This window comes from Dendrobates tinctorius, unplaced genomic scaffold, assembly GCF_039654945.1.
Source record: "Dendrobates tinctorius isolate UK_male_01 unplaced genomic scaffold, ASM3965494v1 ptg000437l, whole genome shotgun sequence".
Taxonomy (NCBI): Eukaryota; Metazoa; Chordata; class Amphibia; order Anura; family Dendrobatidae; genus Dendrobates; species Dendrobates tinctorius.
The window spans coordinates 210,558-226,642 of record NW_027362100.1 but is presented as its reverse complement, the minus strand read 5'-3'; the positions used below and the strand labels follow the sequence as shown (position 1 = coordinate 226,642).

General features: G+C 44.8%; 1 protein-coding gene across 5 annotated transcripts in view; it reads left to right on the top strand.

The window, feature by feature from the left end:
• The window catches only part of TBC1D8 (TBC1 domain family member 8), a 159,053-nt gene that overhangs the window by 15,815 nt on the left and 127,153 nt on the right, over nucleotides 1-16,085 (top strand). The gene's annotated exons all lie outside the window — the stretch shown is intronic.

Sequence of the window (16,085 nt, the reverse complement as noted above, 5' to 3'; positions counted from 1 at the left end):
GGCCCATGATCACTCTGGATGAACTGCAGAGATCTACAGCTGAGGTGGGACAGTCTGTGCATTGGACAACAATCAGTCGTACACTGCACAAATCTGGCCTTTATGGAAGAGTAGCAAGAAGCCATTTTTCCAAGATATCCATAAAAAGTGTCGTTTAAAGTTTGCAACAAGCCACTTGAGAGACACACCAAACATGTGGAAGAAGGTCCTCTGGTCAGATGAAACCAAAATCGAACTTTTTGGCAACAATGCCAAACGATATGTTTGGCGAAAGGCATCATAGCTCATCACCCTGAACACACCATCCCCACTGTCAAACATGGTGGTGACAGCATCATGGTTTGGGCCTGCTTTTCTTCAGCAGGGACAGGGAAGATGGTTAAAATTGATCGTAAGATGGATGGAGCCAAATACAGGACCATTCTTGAAGAAAACCAGTTGGAGTCTGCAAAAGACCTGAGACTGGGACGGAGATTTGTCTTCCAACAAGACAATGATCCCAAACATAAAGCAAAATCTACAATTGAATGGTTCATAAATAAACGTATCCAGGTGTTAGAATGGCCAAGTCAAAGTCCAGACCTGAATCCAATCGAGAATCTGTGGAAAGAGCTGAAAACTGCTGTTCACAAACTATCTCCATCAAACCTCACTGAGCTCGAGCTGTTTGCCAAGGAAGAATGGGCAAGAATTTCAGTCTCTCGGTGTACAAAACTGATAGAGACATACCCCAAGCGACTTGCAGCTGTAAATACAGCAAAAGGTGGCGCAACAAAGTATTAAGTTAAAGGGGCCGAATAATATTGCACGCCCCACTTTTCAGTTTTTGAATTTCCACAAAAATGTAAAATAACCAATAAATTTCGATCATCTTCACAATTGTGTCCCACTTGTTGTTGATTCTTCACCAAAAATTTACATTTGGTAACTTTATGTTTGAAGCATGATATGTGGGAAAAGGTTGAAAAGTTCCAGGGGGCTGAATACTTTCGCAAGACACTGGACTTACAATTGCTCATTTTGCCTTTCTCCCCAGATAATTCTTCTGTCTTCCATTAGGTCTATGACATCATGTGATTAAATACTGACTAGCTGAATCCTTGTAAAGCTCTATATAGAAACAGGAGGTCAATTTTCCCTGCATGACTCATGAGTCAGTGCAAAAGTCTCTTTGGAGTTTGGACAAATCGATCATGAAGGGGAAGTCCGGGTTGCAGCTGATCCCAGACTTTCCTCTTCATGTTCAGTTTGTCCGAAGGCAGAGACAGTGATGCCAGCGCTGATTGGGTGCCGGCGTCACATGTCACAACACCGCACGGGAGACCCAGGACCGTCACTGGCTTGGGATGTGAGTATAGGCTTTATTATTTTATTTGGGCCAGCAAGGGGTATGGCAGGAAGTTATCCAAGTAGTGGACAACTTCTTTAAGGAGAAGAGTGATTTTTGCAGGGACACCAGAATTCATGTTTCTACATAGAGTAGAGAAAAGAAGAAATGTTGATCCCTGGGAGAAATAATATGCAAATTAGTTTCTTCTGCTCTGTGAGAAACTTATCTCACAAGTACCACCAAGGAAAATTGGCTGCCCTGTTAGTCAGTGTATGACTTTTTTCCCCAGCCAGGGCTGCCACTAGGAATTTCGGGGCCCCATACTGGCAAAATTTTCGGGGCCCCCTTGAGACTCCACCCAGACTCCACCCCAGTCCTGCCCTCCACCCCTCCAACTGTCCACAGTCCCACTGCTCTCTCTTGGAAAAACTCCACTTATCACCTATCACACATTAACAGTTCCCATCACGAGATCATACATATAGCCATATAATCTTTTGGCAGCTTTTGTTTTGGCCAAAAGATTTTTTAAGCCACCACCATAACAGGGTAGACACTTTTGGCCGAGCTCTACTCTACTGTATTAAATATTTGTTAAAATATGCAATACAATTTAGATATATTTTTATTTATTTTTCAATATTTAAAATGACCAATAATATCACATACAAGGAACAAATACCGCTATACCATGTCCAGACCACATATTACCACCACAAAGTGACCAAATAATAGCACATACAAGGGACAAATACCACCGCACCATGTCCAGACCACATATTACCACCACAGTGACAAAATAATATCACATACAAGGAAAAAATACCGCCACACCATGACCAGACCACATTTTACCACCACAGTGACCGAATAATACCACATACAAGGAACAAATACCGCTACACCATGTCCAGACCACATATTACCACCACATGGTGACTGAATACTACAATACTGATCAGTATTAAAATAACACAATACTTTCACCATAAGTGCCATTATACACAGGAGACCTGTACTTAGTATGCAATGTCTGTGTACAGTTAATACAGGTCTAAGGGGTAAGGTTTCTCCTTGTGGAGAGTGACATGCCAGCTCTGGCTTGTCAAGGTAATAATGAGGCTTATTCGCCGTGCAGTGCTCCTCTGGGAAAATAATATGCAAATTGCCTCTTCAGCAAAAAAGAGGACTTGAACTCTATAGCGCCACCTGTTAGTAGTAGCGATCCTACAAGTCACAATCAACCCTTTAACGAGTCTTGTAATATGACTTAGGATAAGTCATATGACTTATCCTAAGTCATATTACAAGACTCGTTAAAGGGTTGATTGTGACTTGTAGGATCGCTACTACTAACAGGTGGCGCTATAGAGTTCAAGTCCTCTTTTTCTCTGAAGAGGCCGGCCATTTGCATACAGGTAATGCAGTGATCCATGACATTATACACAGGAGCTCTGTATATAGTATACAGTATATAGGTAACACACTAACTCGCCAGTGACGTCTCTAGGTGAAGTCCTTCATCTTCGCTTTTCATCTTTAATCCAGCACAGATCGCCATCACGTCTTCCAGCCAGGGCTCCTCTCTGCAGGAAATAACAGTTATCTAGAGCTCTGCTTGCAGAACACATTACTTATTTTTTTCCCAACTTCTACATTACACCACATGAAGAAAAAAAGGTGATATAGTATCACTCTGCACAGTAACAGGAAAGCCCCCCCATTTAAAACAGTATACTCAAAAAATAAAATAAATACATCACTGCAGTAATAATATTCTTTAATTAGCCCCTATGGTGGTAATAATATCCCCCATCCTGACCCCCGTGTGTCTCATTCCTGGCTTCAGCCATATGTTCTCTCATCCTGCCCTCAAGAGTATCCATTCTGCCCCATATGATCTCCCCATCTTGCCCCATCTGTCTCCATCGTATCCATCCTGCCCCATCTGTCTCCAACCCTGCCCCATCTGTCTCCAATCCTGCCCCCAGTGTATTCAATCCTGCCCCGTATCTCCATTCTTCTTCCCCGTATCTCCATTCTTCTTCCCCGTGTCTCCAATCATGCCCCGTGTCTCCAATCATGCCCCGTGCCTCCAATCATGCCCCGTGCCTCCAATCATGCCCCGTGTCTCCAATCATGCCCCGTGTCTCCAATCATGCCCCGTGTCTCCAATCATGCCCCGTGTCTCCAATCATGCCCCGCGTCTCCAATCATGCCCCGCGTCTCCAATCATGCCCCGCGTCTCCAATCATGCCCCGCGTCTCCAATCATGCCCCGCGTCTCCAATCATGCCCCGCGTCTCCAATCATGCCCCGCGTCTCCAATCATGCCCCGCGTCTCCAATCATGCCCCGCGTCTCCAATCATGCCCCGCGTCTCCAATCATGCCCCGCGTCTCCAATCATGCCCCGCGTCTCCAATCATGCCCCGCGTCTCCAATCATGCCCCGCGTCTCCAATCATGCCCCGCGTCTCCAATCATGCCCCGCGTCTCCAATCATGCCCCGCGTCTCCAATCATGCCCCGCGTCTCCAATCATGCCCCGCGTCTCCAATCATGCCCCGCGTCTCCAATCATGCCCCGCGTCTCCAATCATGCCCCGCGTCTCCAATCATGCCCCGCGTCTCCATTCTGCCCCCGCGTCTCCATTCTGCCCCCGCGTCTCCATTCTGCCCCCGCGTCTCCATTCTGCCCCCGCGTCTCCATTCTGCCCCCTGTATCTCCATTCTGCCCCCTGTATCTCCATTCTGCCCCCTGTATCTCCATTCTGCCCCCTGTATCTCCATTCTGCCCCCTGTATCTCCATTCTGCCCCCTGTATCTCCATTCTGCCCCCTGTATCTCCATTCTGCCCCCTGTATCTCCATTCTGCCCCCTGTATCTCCATTCTGCCCCCTGTATCTCCATTCTGCCCCCTGTATCTCCATTCTGCCTCCTGTATCTCCATTCTGCCTCCTGTATCTCCATTCTGCCTCCTGTATCTCCATTCTACCCCCTGTATCTCCATTCTACCCCCTGTATCTCCAATCCTGCCCTGGTAGGATGGAGACACATGGTCCATGTGTCTTCATCCTGCCAGGGAAACATATTGGACGCTGTCAGTATTTAAATAAAAAAAACCAACTTTCTACTTACCTGACCGCGCTCCTGCAGTGAAGATGCAGCTGCTGCTGTGACCTGAAGGACCTGTGGTGACGTCATCGTCATGTGATCAGGGGGCGGAGCTGAAGACGTCACCACAGGTCCTTCACCTCTTTCATTTCTGCACAGCTTTCATCTGACGTCGGCCGCTGTTGCTGCTTTTCTGATGTGTGCGCGCCGCACCGCAGGCGCGGCCACAACGCTTAGGGCCTGGCCGCAGCACACATTACTTGGGGCCCGATGACTAAAAGCACAGGAGTGGGGCCCCTGACATGCGGGCCCCCCTTCTGTACTGCTGTTCACCGGGCCCCATACAGCAGTAAGGGCTGTCATGCCCTGATGGCGGCCCTGTCCCCAGCCATGCAACATGCCAAGCCAGAAACCCATGTGCTGCGCCTATTTTGGGGTGCTAGTCCGTCAGGCCATGCTGATGAGATACGGTAGTTTCTTCCTTTTTGCAAGAAAGGTAATTTGCTCTATTCACAGTTGATTCCTGTAATTGATTGTTTTCTAACCGATAGGCCCATTGAATTTCCGAAATATTCAAAGAAATGTAGTCAATGTGCCAAGGAGCCCTGCCGGCTGGAGTGTCTGGTTCCTGTTATGTTTCTTTCCTAGGAGGGTCAGGATATGGAAAATGACTACTGCTGTGAGGTCTTTGAAATGTTTTTTTTTTATTATTATTTTCTTAATTTTTCCTAGAAACATTTCCTTTGCACTTTGATAAAGAAAGTCACAACTGTGGCTGTGACTTGGTTTTTCTCTACCTTTTGGCTGCTTATACGTTCAGCAGTGTTATGTGGGTCCTGCACTGTTCGGTAATTGTTTCATTTATCATATTATGTGTAATAATTAAGAATACAGCTACAAACACGAAGTGCTCTTAGCCATCTTAAATAAATCCTCAGGCGCTTGTCTGAGTTTTCTGTACCTGGAATCTTGAGTTAACAGATGGGGATGGCTCTCATTTATTTCAGTAGGTGTGTAATGTGATATTTCACCTGGGTTCTGCTACCACCTTAATGATTTTTAACAGGAAAAATGGTAGGTTCCAGCAGTGAGACATAGTGTGATAAGCTAAAGGTTGGAGGACTCTTCTAACAAAACGGATCATATGAAAGAAACAGTCTCTTGAAAAGTGGTTGTTTACTACTGAACAACATAGTAACGGCTAAAATGTTCATCATAAGATAAAAAAAAAATCGCAGACTACCTGCTTCACCACTTTTCGGCACTGTTCCCCTGATCACAGCACTCTCTCTTTCCTGGCACTCACTCATTATGTCACATGAGTGCAGCAGCCAATCAACAACCACTGATCTGCTGAAGCCTTTATTATTTCATCTGAGCTGTCTTCCGCTCTGACCAAACACTGAGGGCTGCTAAATCATATATATCCCTAAAAATTATCTTTATTGATTGAAAAACCATATGCAATGGTTCACACCAAAAAAAGTGCACAAACAAAAACAACCGTGTTCCAAAATTACCAATTAAAAATGGGTAAGCTAGAAGTCCCTCTTGCGTCAACTAGGCTGTCGCCTTCCTGGCTGTGGAGGTTGGCACCCTAGGGTGGAACGTTGTGGCACCCCCGCTCCACGATGGCTGACCCTGGGAGCCCTGTAACACTCTACAGCCACTAGGGGAACCCTCCTGCCCGATGTCCTAAAGGAACCCCTATCAATAGACATAGACGATCCTATATCTAAGAGGACCCTAGACCCCAATTAAAAACAAAAAAGAACACAATAGGCAATTGGTGACGATTGAAATAATTTCACAAGTGGTCAAAGGATAACAATACTCCAGGGGTTTGGGCCCTTGGTTTGCCAAAATAGACTGTAGTCTCTTAACGTGCAGACTAAATTTCAAAAGTTGCTGCAGAAATTAGATACTGCTTACACTGCCAACTAATAGTTGGTATAGATGAAAAAATGGTGCTCAGAAAACTATTAGAGCCAACTCAGATGTGGTCACTGCACTGTAGGAAAAACCTAATGTTGGTTAAATCAGTGTTTTCTAAGCATGCAGTGTATGTTCACACTTTTTCCAATAGCAACAAAAAGACCAACAATGCCACATTTCAAATGTGCCAAAAAATGCTGCATGATATTGCCCAAAAGAAGTTATAACCCCATCATTAACCATGTGTATAAGATGGAAGTGGTTTCTAAGCTTGCAGACTGAGTTCAAAAAACTGCTGCAATAGATACTGCTTTTTAATGCCAATTGTTAATAACACAGATGAGTAACAATGCTAAACCAACTTGAAACTACAATCAGGTCAATGAAGGATCCGAGATGCAACACATTCATGGCAGGAGGAACCCCACAACTGATAATCAGGAAAGAGAAACAGCCACATATAACTGATATGATGAGGAATGCTGCATATTGCTGCCACAAGAATGATGGTACTCATCTGGTTAACTGCCACCAGCCATAGAGAATTATACGCCTCGACGTGTTTCACCCATTAGGGCTCATTAGGAGGCCTGATGTAACAAAGACTTGTGTCCTGATTCTGGTGTGATGTGAACAAACACTGAGGGCTGCAGCCAATCCACAGCCTCTGATTAGCTGCAGTAGACAAGTTACAATACAATGCGTTTAAATGCATTTACTTTTAAAATTTGCACAAAAAATAATTTTTTATGAAAAATATGTATAATTTTTCATTTTCTTATTTTACAAAAGTGTTATGCTTTTGACGTAGTTAGGGGAAAAAAAGTTTTTATACATTCTTAGGATACATACTGTATATGATCCATACATATACTTAGGTGTGTATTTTGTCACCAATGTAGTGACCTTTTATCAATGTCATTAGCAGTCATTAAAGAAGAACAACATCAGCGTTTTTATACATTTATATAGCGCCATTTATTTCATTTGCTCTAAGCTGTAAGTCATTTTGATAGCGGTCAGGGAAGGTGACATAATTTGTGCTCAAGGGACAATCGCCAGCCTTTGATTACTGTCTGTTATAGAGATTTCATGACATGCATTGAAGTGTCATTCCCAGAAAGGATTATTCATGATTTGGAGACTTTTATATGAGTTTTTTCAAATTTGGATATTACTTCAGGCTATGGTTTTCCATTACCCCATTATAAGTGCGATATTTTGATATTGTGTTCATCCCCTTAGTTTGCCTTCCAATAATACTCTGTTATCTGAACCCAGCATGAATGACTGCTTCATGGGATGTTTCATATTTTCCTGTGATATGGTGTTGCTTCACATCAGATAGCAGAAACAAGCTATTGTTAAAAGCTACATATCAGCATGTGTTTAGCACCTAATCTGAGAGCTGCATGATGTAAAGACACTGATTCCAGCAATGTGGCACTTACTGGGCTCCTTTCTGTACTTTTTGATAAAATCAGAGAATGATCACTAGAGGACTAGGGTAGTCCACCATATACATGAGTTCTTTATACCTTCACACCCACGATTGATTGGCAGCTTTCTGCTTAAGCACAATGTATACAAAGCTGTCAGTGTTGTGGACGTGGGTATGCACAGCTCGTCATTCAGAGAGCTGGTAGTTCTAAGACAGTGATTTTATCAAAACTGCAGCTAGCTGACCAGTATGTCAGGTGATAAATTGCTGGAATCAGGGACTTTGCTCCCAAGTTTTGCTGCTCTCAGATGGGGTAGTAAAAATTATTTGGTAACAGATTCCCTTTAATGGGAATCTGTCACCCAATTTTCGGCCTATAAGCTGCTTCCACCGCCATCAGGGGCTTATCTACAGCATTCTGTAGATAAGCCCCCGATGAAACCTGAAAGATAAGAATAACACGTTACATTATACTCACCGGGGGGCGGAGTCGGGTGCGGTGGGTGTCACGGTCCGGCACCTCCCATCTTCATACGATACCGTCCTCCTTCTTACTTCTCCCTTGGCTCCTGCGCAGGTGTTCTTTATCTGCCCTATTAAGGGCACAGTAAAGTACTGCAGTGCGCAGGCGCCGGGAAAGGTCAGAGAGGGAGGCACCGGACCGGACGGTGACACCCACCAGACCGGATGCCCAGGTGAGTATAATATAATTCATTTTTCTTATTGTTCAGGTTAAATCAGGAGTTTATCTACAGCATTACAGAATGCTGTAGATAAGCCCCTGATGGCTGTGGCAGCAGCGTATAGGCTGAAAATGGGGTGACAGATTCCCTTTAAAGAGCTATTTCCAACTAGGCAAGTCGTCACTTATCCATGGGATAGGTGATAATATCTTGCTAATTTCTGATGGTCTGACCTCCAGGTCTCCCATTGATTTTGAGACCTTGGCTTTGAACATTGGAATGGTGCTTGGCTTTTTCTGACCATTCCATTCACAATGAATGCATTTAAGTTGGCTGCTTAATTCTAACAGACTGAAGATGCCAAAAGCAACATGGCATCCAACATGCCTCTAACTAGAACCCCAAACACATTTGGTGGCTGGAGGGGCACCCCTTCTACTGCTGAGGCTGATGACTGAAGTGTAGAAGAATTTTAGAGAAAAGGCATTGTAGGTGACATCAGGTACTGAGGGAAATGGACAAGGGGGCTCCTGGAGGTGTGAGCACAATTCTTCTGGCTACTTTTTTTGGAAAATCATTCTTTGCCTTCTTGAGGGCAACACATATAATCATGGATACTTACTTGGGCAGCAGAATTCTAGTTTGTTTCTATGAAGAGGTCAAATTCTCAAAATTATGGGCTGCTCCTAACCCATTGTGTGACACTGTAAATATGTTCACATCCCTTCTCTGTGCAAACTTACAGACTTCTGTTAGGACAACTAATACAGCAACCTGAGGTGAACGCTGACTGGTAGCTCTTTACCATAGCCTAGGCTGTGTGAGATGTGCCCGCATTCTCCACCACACTGGTGACCCGTTCTTGTCACATGGTGAAAACAGTAGTTTACCCAGAAATGAGGTTCCATAAAAAGAGGAAACAAAAAAAGAATCATAGTGACATTGCCGCGTGAAATCACCACAGAATCACAGCAGGCAGAGATCTGATTGTAAAACCAGGAGAATAGGCATTTACACAAAATCTCTGGCCAAATGCCATGAGGGCGTTCTCATGACAAATTATAGGTCATTGTTTAAGAAGTCACACAAATAACCAACTATTAATTTGCAAAGAATATATTTTCTGGAATACCATCTCTGACTGACTGGTTATTTTTTTAATACTACAATTTATTGCAGACAAGCTACTATCAGAAAAAGATCTATTGTTTAAATAAGGCTTTTTGTGTTAAATATTTTTTTAATGTTTGACTGTTTTTTCTCTTAACACAATCTGTATTAAAAATAAAATATAGAGGTCTTCACATTGGCCACTATAGCTTTTCTAAAGCGAACATGTCAGCAGGATTGTGCACAGTCACCTACAGGCAGTGTCAGGTCAGCGCCGTTATACTGATTAAAATGATACCCGGGGTGATGAAATCCGTCTTGTGGTTGTTGTTTAATCTTCATTTTCAGTTAATGAGGTTCCCGTGCTCCAGGGCGGCCTGCGGACGCAGCTGTGGGTGACCTGTGGGAGGGTATTCATGTGGTCCTCTGCCTAGATATGCATCTGTGTGGCTTATGACAAGTCCCTGATCTGTCACCTGCCCCCTATTTTACATACTGCATAGAATATGTTTAAAAAAATTCTCATTCAGCAGCCATGATCACATCTACTGTATAATCGTCTAATTCTGTCTGTCTCTCTGTTTGTAACGGAAATCCCACGTCGCTGATTGGTCGCGACCAATCAACGACAGGCGCAGCCCGGCCGCGAATTGGCGCGGAATTTGAAAGACGCACACCACGCCTACTGTCGGGAGATCTGCGGCGCTAGCCGCTGATCTCCCGACGGTTGCCGCGGCTCATCTCCTGCTGCACGGAGGTCAGCGGTGACGCAGCCATGAGAAGACCGGCGCTAGCCTGATTGGGCGCGCCCAATCAGCAATAGGTGCAGTTCGCCCGCAAAACTACATGCATATTCTAGTATACCCAATGCGTTAGAATCGGGCCACCATCTAGTCTATAATGTCCATTTAATTATTTTAATGTCTCATTAACTGAAAACTACGAATAAAGATTAAATAACCACAAGACGGATTTCATCAACCAAGGTATCATTTTATTCAGTATAACGGCGCCGACCTGACATTATGTGTAGGTTACTGTGCACTATCCTGCCGACAGGTTCCCTTTAAGACTCAGAAACATATGGTACATAGCCACAATGGTCAGACCCCAACCCTACCTTTTGTATTCAAGAATTTAATGAGCGTGTGCAAAGGTCACAAGTGAAGGGTAGCACGGTCAGCGGTGACATTACTTATTGTTTGTCCTGTGTTATGAGTTGTGTATAGAGGTGTTATTAGTCATTGTAATCATGTGGAGCCTAAGAAAATTTGAGTATACAAAGCCCCAGAGAACATTGTGAAAATTGCAACAGTTGTTGTTTTGGTTTAATAAGAATGAATGTTGAAAAAATTAGAAAATAAAAAAATATATGTAACACAAAAAAACTGAATTAAGCAATAGGTAATTTTCTAATGATGGCTTCCCTTTAATTTTAGACTTTTTTTATACAATTTGTGCCTTATTTCCTGGATGTTTTTTATTTGCCTTTAACCCCTTCCCGATCAATGACACAGCGTATGCGTCATGAAAGTCGGTGCCAATCCGACCAATGACTCGTATGCTGTGTCATGAGTTTAAAGCCCCCCTGCGGGTCGGGTGACCGGGGGTCAATGAAAGGTCACCCGACCCGCAGATACAAGGGGCTTTGTACTTCACCACAGGGGGCGTGGCTTCGCCCCCACATGGCTACGATCGCTCTGATTGGCTGTTAAAAGTGAAACAGCCAATCAGAGCGATAGTAATATTTCATCAATGAAATTTGATGAAATATTACTATCCAGCCATGGCCGATGCTGCAATACCATCGGACATGGCTGGAGATCGTGATCCGACCCCACCCGGCTGGCAGCGGCGATATGCCGCCACCACCTTCTGACGGCGGCAGTCGGCAGCCGCCGCAATAATCTGCTCCCCCTCCGCTTCCCCCTGCCTTCCGATTTCCCCCTATAGGCCCCCCAGTACCTTATGAGTCCTGTTACCTTCCGATGTCCCGCCGTCTTCTCTCCATGGGCGCCGCCATCTTACAAAATGGCGGACGCATGCACAGTGCCCCCACGAGTCTGCCAGCCGGCGGATTCATTCATTCATTAATTTTACAGGTACACTTTGATCACTGTGATAAACTATCACAGTGATCAAAATACAAAAAAAGTAAATAAAGCCCCCCTTTATCACCCCCATAGCTAGTGACACATAATAAAATAAAGAAAATATATCTATTTTTATTTTTCTGTTAGGGTTGCAATCAGGGTTAGGGTTGCAATCAGGGTTAGGGTTGCAATTAGGGTTAGGGCTGGAATTGGGGTTAGGGTTGGAGCTAAGATTAGGGTTAAGGGTGTGTTGGGGTTGGGATTAGGGTTAGGCTTGTGGTTAGGGTTATGGTTGGGATTAGGGTTAGGGGTGTGTTGGGGTTATGGTTGGGATTAGGGTTAGGGGTGTGTTGGGGTTAGGGTTGAGTTAGAATTGAGAGGGTTTCCACTATTTAAGCACACCAGGGGGTCTCCAAACGTGACATGGCGCAACCATTGATTCCAGCCAATTTTGCGTCCAAAAAGTCAAACAGTGCTCCCTCCCTTCTGAGCCCCGACATGTATCCAAACAGTGGTTTACCGCCACATATGGGGTATCAGCGTACTCAGGAAAAATTGCACAACAACTTTGGGGGTCTAATTTCTCCTGATACCCTTGGTAAAATAAAAAATTGGGGGCTAAAAAATATTTGTGGAAAAAGAAATGATTTTTTATTTTCACAGCTCTGCGTTATAAACTTCTGTGAAGCACTTGGGGGTTCAAAGAGCTCACCACACATCTAGATAAGCTCCTTAGGGGGTCTAGTTTCCAAAATGGTGTCACTTGTGGGGGGTTTCCACTGTTTAGGCAAATGCAACATGGTGTCCGATCTTAATTCCAGTCAATTCTGTGTTGAAAAAGTCAAACTGCTCTCTTTCCCTTCCGAGCTCTACCTTGCACCCAAACAGTGCTTTACCCCCACACATGGGGTATCAGCATACTCAGGACAAATTGCACAATAACTTTTGGGGTCCAATTCCTTTTGCTACCCTTGGTAAAATAAAAAATTGGGGGCAAAAAGATCATTTTTGTGAAAAAAAAAATAAATGATTTTTTATTTTTACGGCTCTACGTTATAAACATCTGTGAAGCACTTGGGAGTTCAAAGTGCTCACCACAAATCTAGATAAGTTCCTTGGGGGGGGTCTAGTTTTCAAAATGGGGTCACTTGTGGGGGGTTTCTACTGTTTAGGCACATCAGAGGCTCTGCAAATGTAACATGACGCCCGCAGACCATTCCATCAAGTCGGCATTTCAAAACGTCACTACTTCCCTTCCGAGCCCCGACGTGTGCCCAAACAGTGGTTCTCCTCCACATATGGGGTACCAGCGTACTCAGGACAAACTGGACAACAACTTTTGGGGTTCAATTTATCCTGTTACCCTTGTGAAAATAAAAAATTGCGGGCTAAATAATCATTTTTTGAGGAAAAAAATGATTTTTTATTTTCACGGCTTGGCGTCATAAAGGTTCAAAGTGCTCACCACACATCTAGGTAAGTTCCTTGGGGGGGGGGGTCTATTTTCCAAAATGGGGTCACTTGTGGGGTTACTCCATTGTTTAGGCACACGGGCTCTCCAAACACGACATGGTGTCCGCTAGCGATTGGAGCTAATTTTCCATTCAAAAGTCAAATGGCGCTCCTTCCCTTCTGGGCCCTGCCGTGCGCACAAACAGTGGTTTATGACCACATATGAGGTATTGGTGTACTTAGGAGAAATTGCCCAGCAAATTTCAGGATCCATTTTATCCTGTTACCTATGTGAAAATGAAGAAATTGAGGCTAAAAGAAAATTTTTGTGAAAAATAAGTCCTTTTTTTTTTTTTTTTTTTTTACAGATCAATTTGTGAAGCACCTGAGGGTTCAAAGTGTTAACTATGCATCTAGATATGTTCTTTGGGGGGGTCTAGTTTCCAAAATGGGGTCACTTGTGGGGGAGCTCCAATGTTTAGGCTCACAGGGGCTTTCCAAATGCGACATGGCAACCACTAACGATTGAGGCTAATTTTCCATTCAAAAAGTCAAATGATGGTCCTTCCATGCCCTGCCGTGCGCCCAAACAGTGGTTTATGACCACATATGAGGTATTGGTGTACTCAGGAGAAATTGCCCAACAAATTTTAGGATCCATTTTATCCTGTTGCCCATGTCAAAATGAAAAAATTGATGCTAAAAAAAATTTTTGTTGGAAAAATTAAAATGTCCATTTTTTCCTTCCATGTTGCTTTAGTTCCTGTGAAGCACCTGAAGGGTTAATAATTTTCTTGAATGTAGTTTTGAGTAGCTTGAGGGGTGCAGTTTTAAGAATGGTGTCACTTTTGGGTATTTTCTGCCATATAGACCCCTCAATGTGACTTCAAATGTGAGGTGGTACCTATAAAAAATGGTTTTGTAAATTTTGTTGTAAAAATGAGAAATCGCTTGTCAACTTTTAACCCTTATAACTTCCTAACAAAAAAAAAAATTTTGTTTCCAAAATTGTGCTGATGTGAAGTAGACATGTGGGAAATGTTATTTATTAACTATTTTGTGTCACATAACATTCTGGTTTAACAGAATAAAAATTCAAAATTTGAAAATTGCGAAATTTGCAAAATTTTTGCAAAATTTTCATTTTTTTCACAAAGAAATGCAAAAATTATCGACCTAAATTTACCACTATCATGAAGCTCAATATGTCACGAAAAAACATTCTCAGAATCGCTAGGATGCGTTGAAGAGTTCCTGAGTTATTACCTCATAAAGGGACACTGGTCAGAATTGCAAAAAATGGCCAGGTCATTAAAGTCAAAATAGGCTGGGTCATGAAGGGATTAAAGAAGTTGTCCAGTGTATGCAAAAATGAATCAATAAAATAAGCCAGATGTCTTAAAGGGGTTGTCCAGTATTGAACTACCATTTTTGAATGCAGTAGGCACCTATGTAAAATTATATCCTCACCTCTTGGGCCGCGAGTCCTGCAGAGTTCTGTCTGTGCCCGCTGACGGGCTGCAGCGATCACGTGGCATAACATCGCTGGAACAGTGCTGATCTGGGGGAGGTGAGTATGTTTATTTTCTATTTTATATGGGTGACTTAGGCTAGGTTCACATTAGCATTTGAGTCCGCAGCGTATCATACGCATGCAAAAATGCATGTTTACGCAGCATTTTTTATTCACATCATAAATAATGAAGGATAGGAGCAGTGGCGGATTATAATGAGGTCAATTTGGGCAGTTGCCCCGGGCCCAGTGGGGTTAAGGGGCCCACAGCCCAGGCCAGTAAATTGCCCCATTATAATCCGCCACCGCGCAGGGCCGGATTATAGGCAGGGCAGGCGGGGCCTCAGCCCCGGGGCCCCCACCACAAGAGCTTCTAAGGGGGCCCCCACCACATTCCTGCTGGCTGCTGCAATGGCACTCCATCTTCTCCCCACCTAAAAGTGAGTGACCGTGGGGGCGGCATTATGTGCTCTGCTACCAGCAGCATCTACAAGTAGCGTGAACGCTGATGCTGCTGGTAGCGTGCAAAGGCTTGTGATGAGATCACAGGAGGTAAGGTGTCAGGGCCCCCGATCATGTGACCCCTGTCTCCTCCCCTCCTGTGACCTCATCACAGGTCCTGTGCGCACAGCACTGAGAGCAGCCATGTATGTGGAGTGTGGCTCTGCGGGTGGAGGTCGGTGCTGGAGGCTCCATTATTCTCTATGTGGAGTGCGGCTCTGCGGGTGGAGGTCAGTGCTGGAGGCTCCATTATTCTCTATGTGGAGTGCGGCTCTGCGGGTGGAGGTCGGTGCCGGAGGCTCCATTATTCTCTATGTGGAGTGTGGCTCTGCAGGTGGAGGTCGGTGCTGGAGGCTCCATTATTCTCTATGTGGAGTGCGGCTCTGCGGGTGGAGGTCGGTGCTGGAGGCTCCATTATTCTCTATGTGGAGTGGGGCTCTGCGGGTGGAGATCGGTGCTGGAGGCCCCATTATTCTCTATGTGGAGTGCGGCTCTGCGGGTGGAGGTCGGTGCTGGAGGCTCCATTATTCTCTATGTGGAGTGCGGGTGGAGGTCGGTGCTGGAGGCCCCATTATTCTCTATGTGGAGTGCGGCTCTGCGGGTGGAGGTCGGTGCTGGAGGCTCCATTATTCTCTATGTGGAGTGCGGGTGGAGGTCGGTGCTGGAGGCTCCATTATTCTCTATGTGGAGTGCGGCTCTGCGGGTGGAGGTCGGTGCCGGAGGCTCCATTATTCTCTATGTGGAGTGCGGCTCTGCGGGTGGAGGTCGGTGCTGGAGGCTCCATTATTCTCTATGTGGAGTGCGGCTCTGCGGGTGGAGGTCGGTGCTGGAGGCTCCATTATTCTCTATGTGGAGTGGGGCTCTGCGGGTGGAGGTCGGTGCTGGAGGCCCCATTATTCTCTATGTGGAGTGTGGC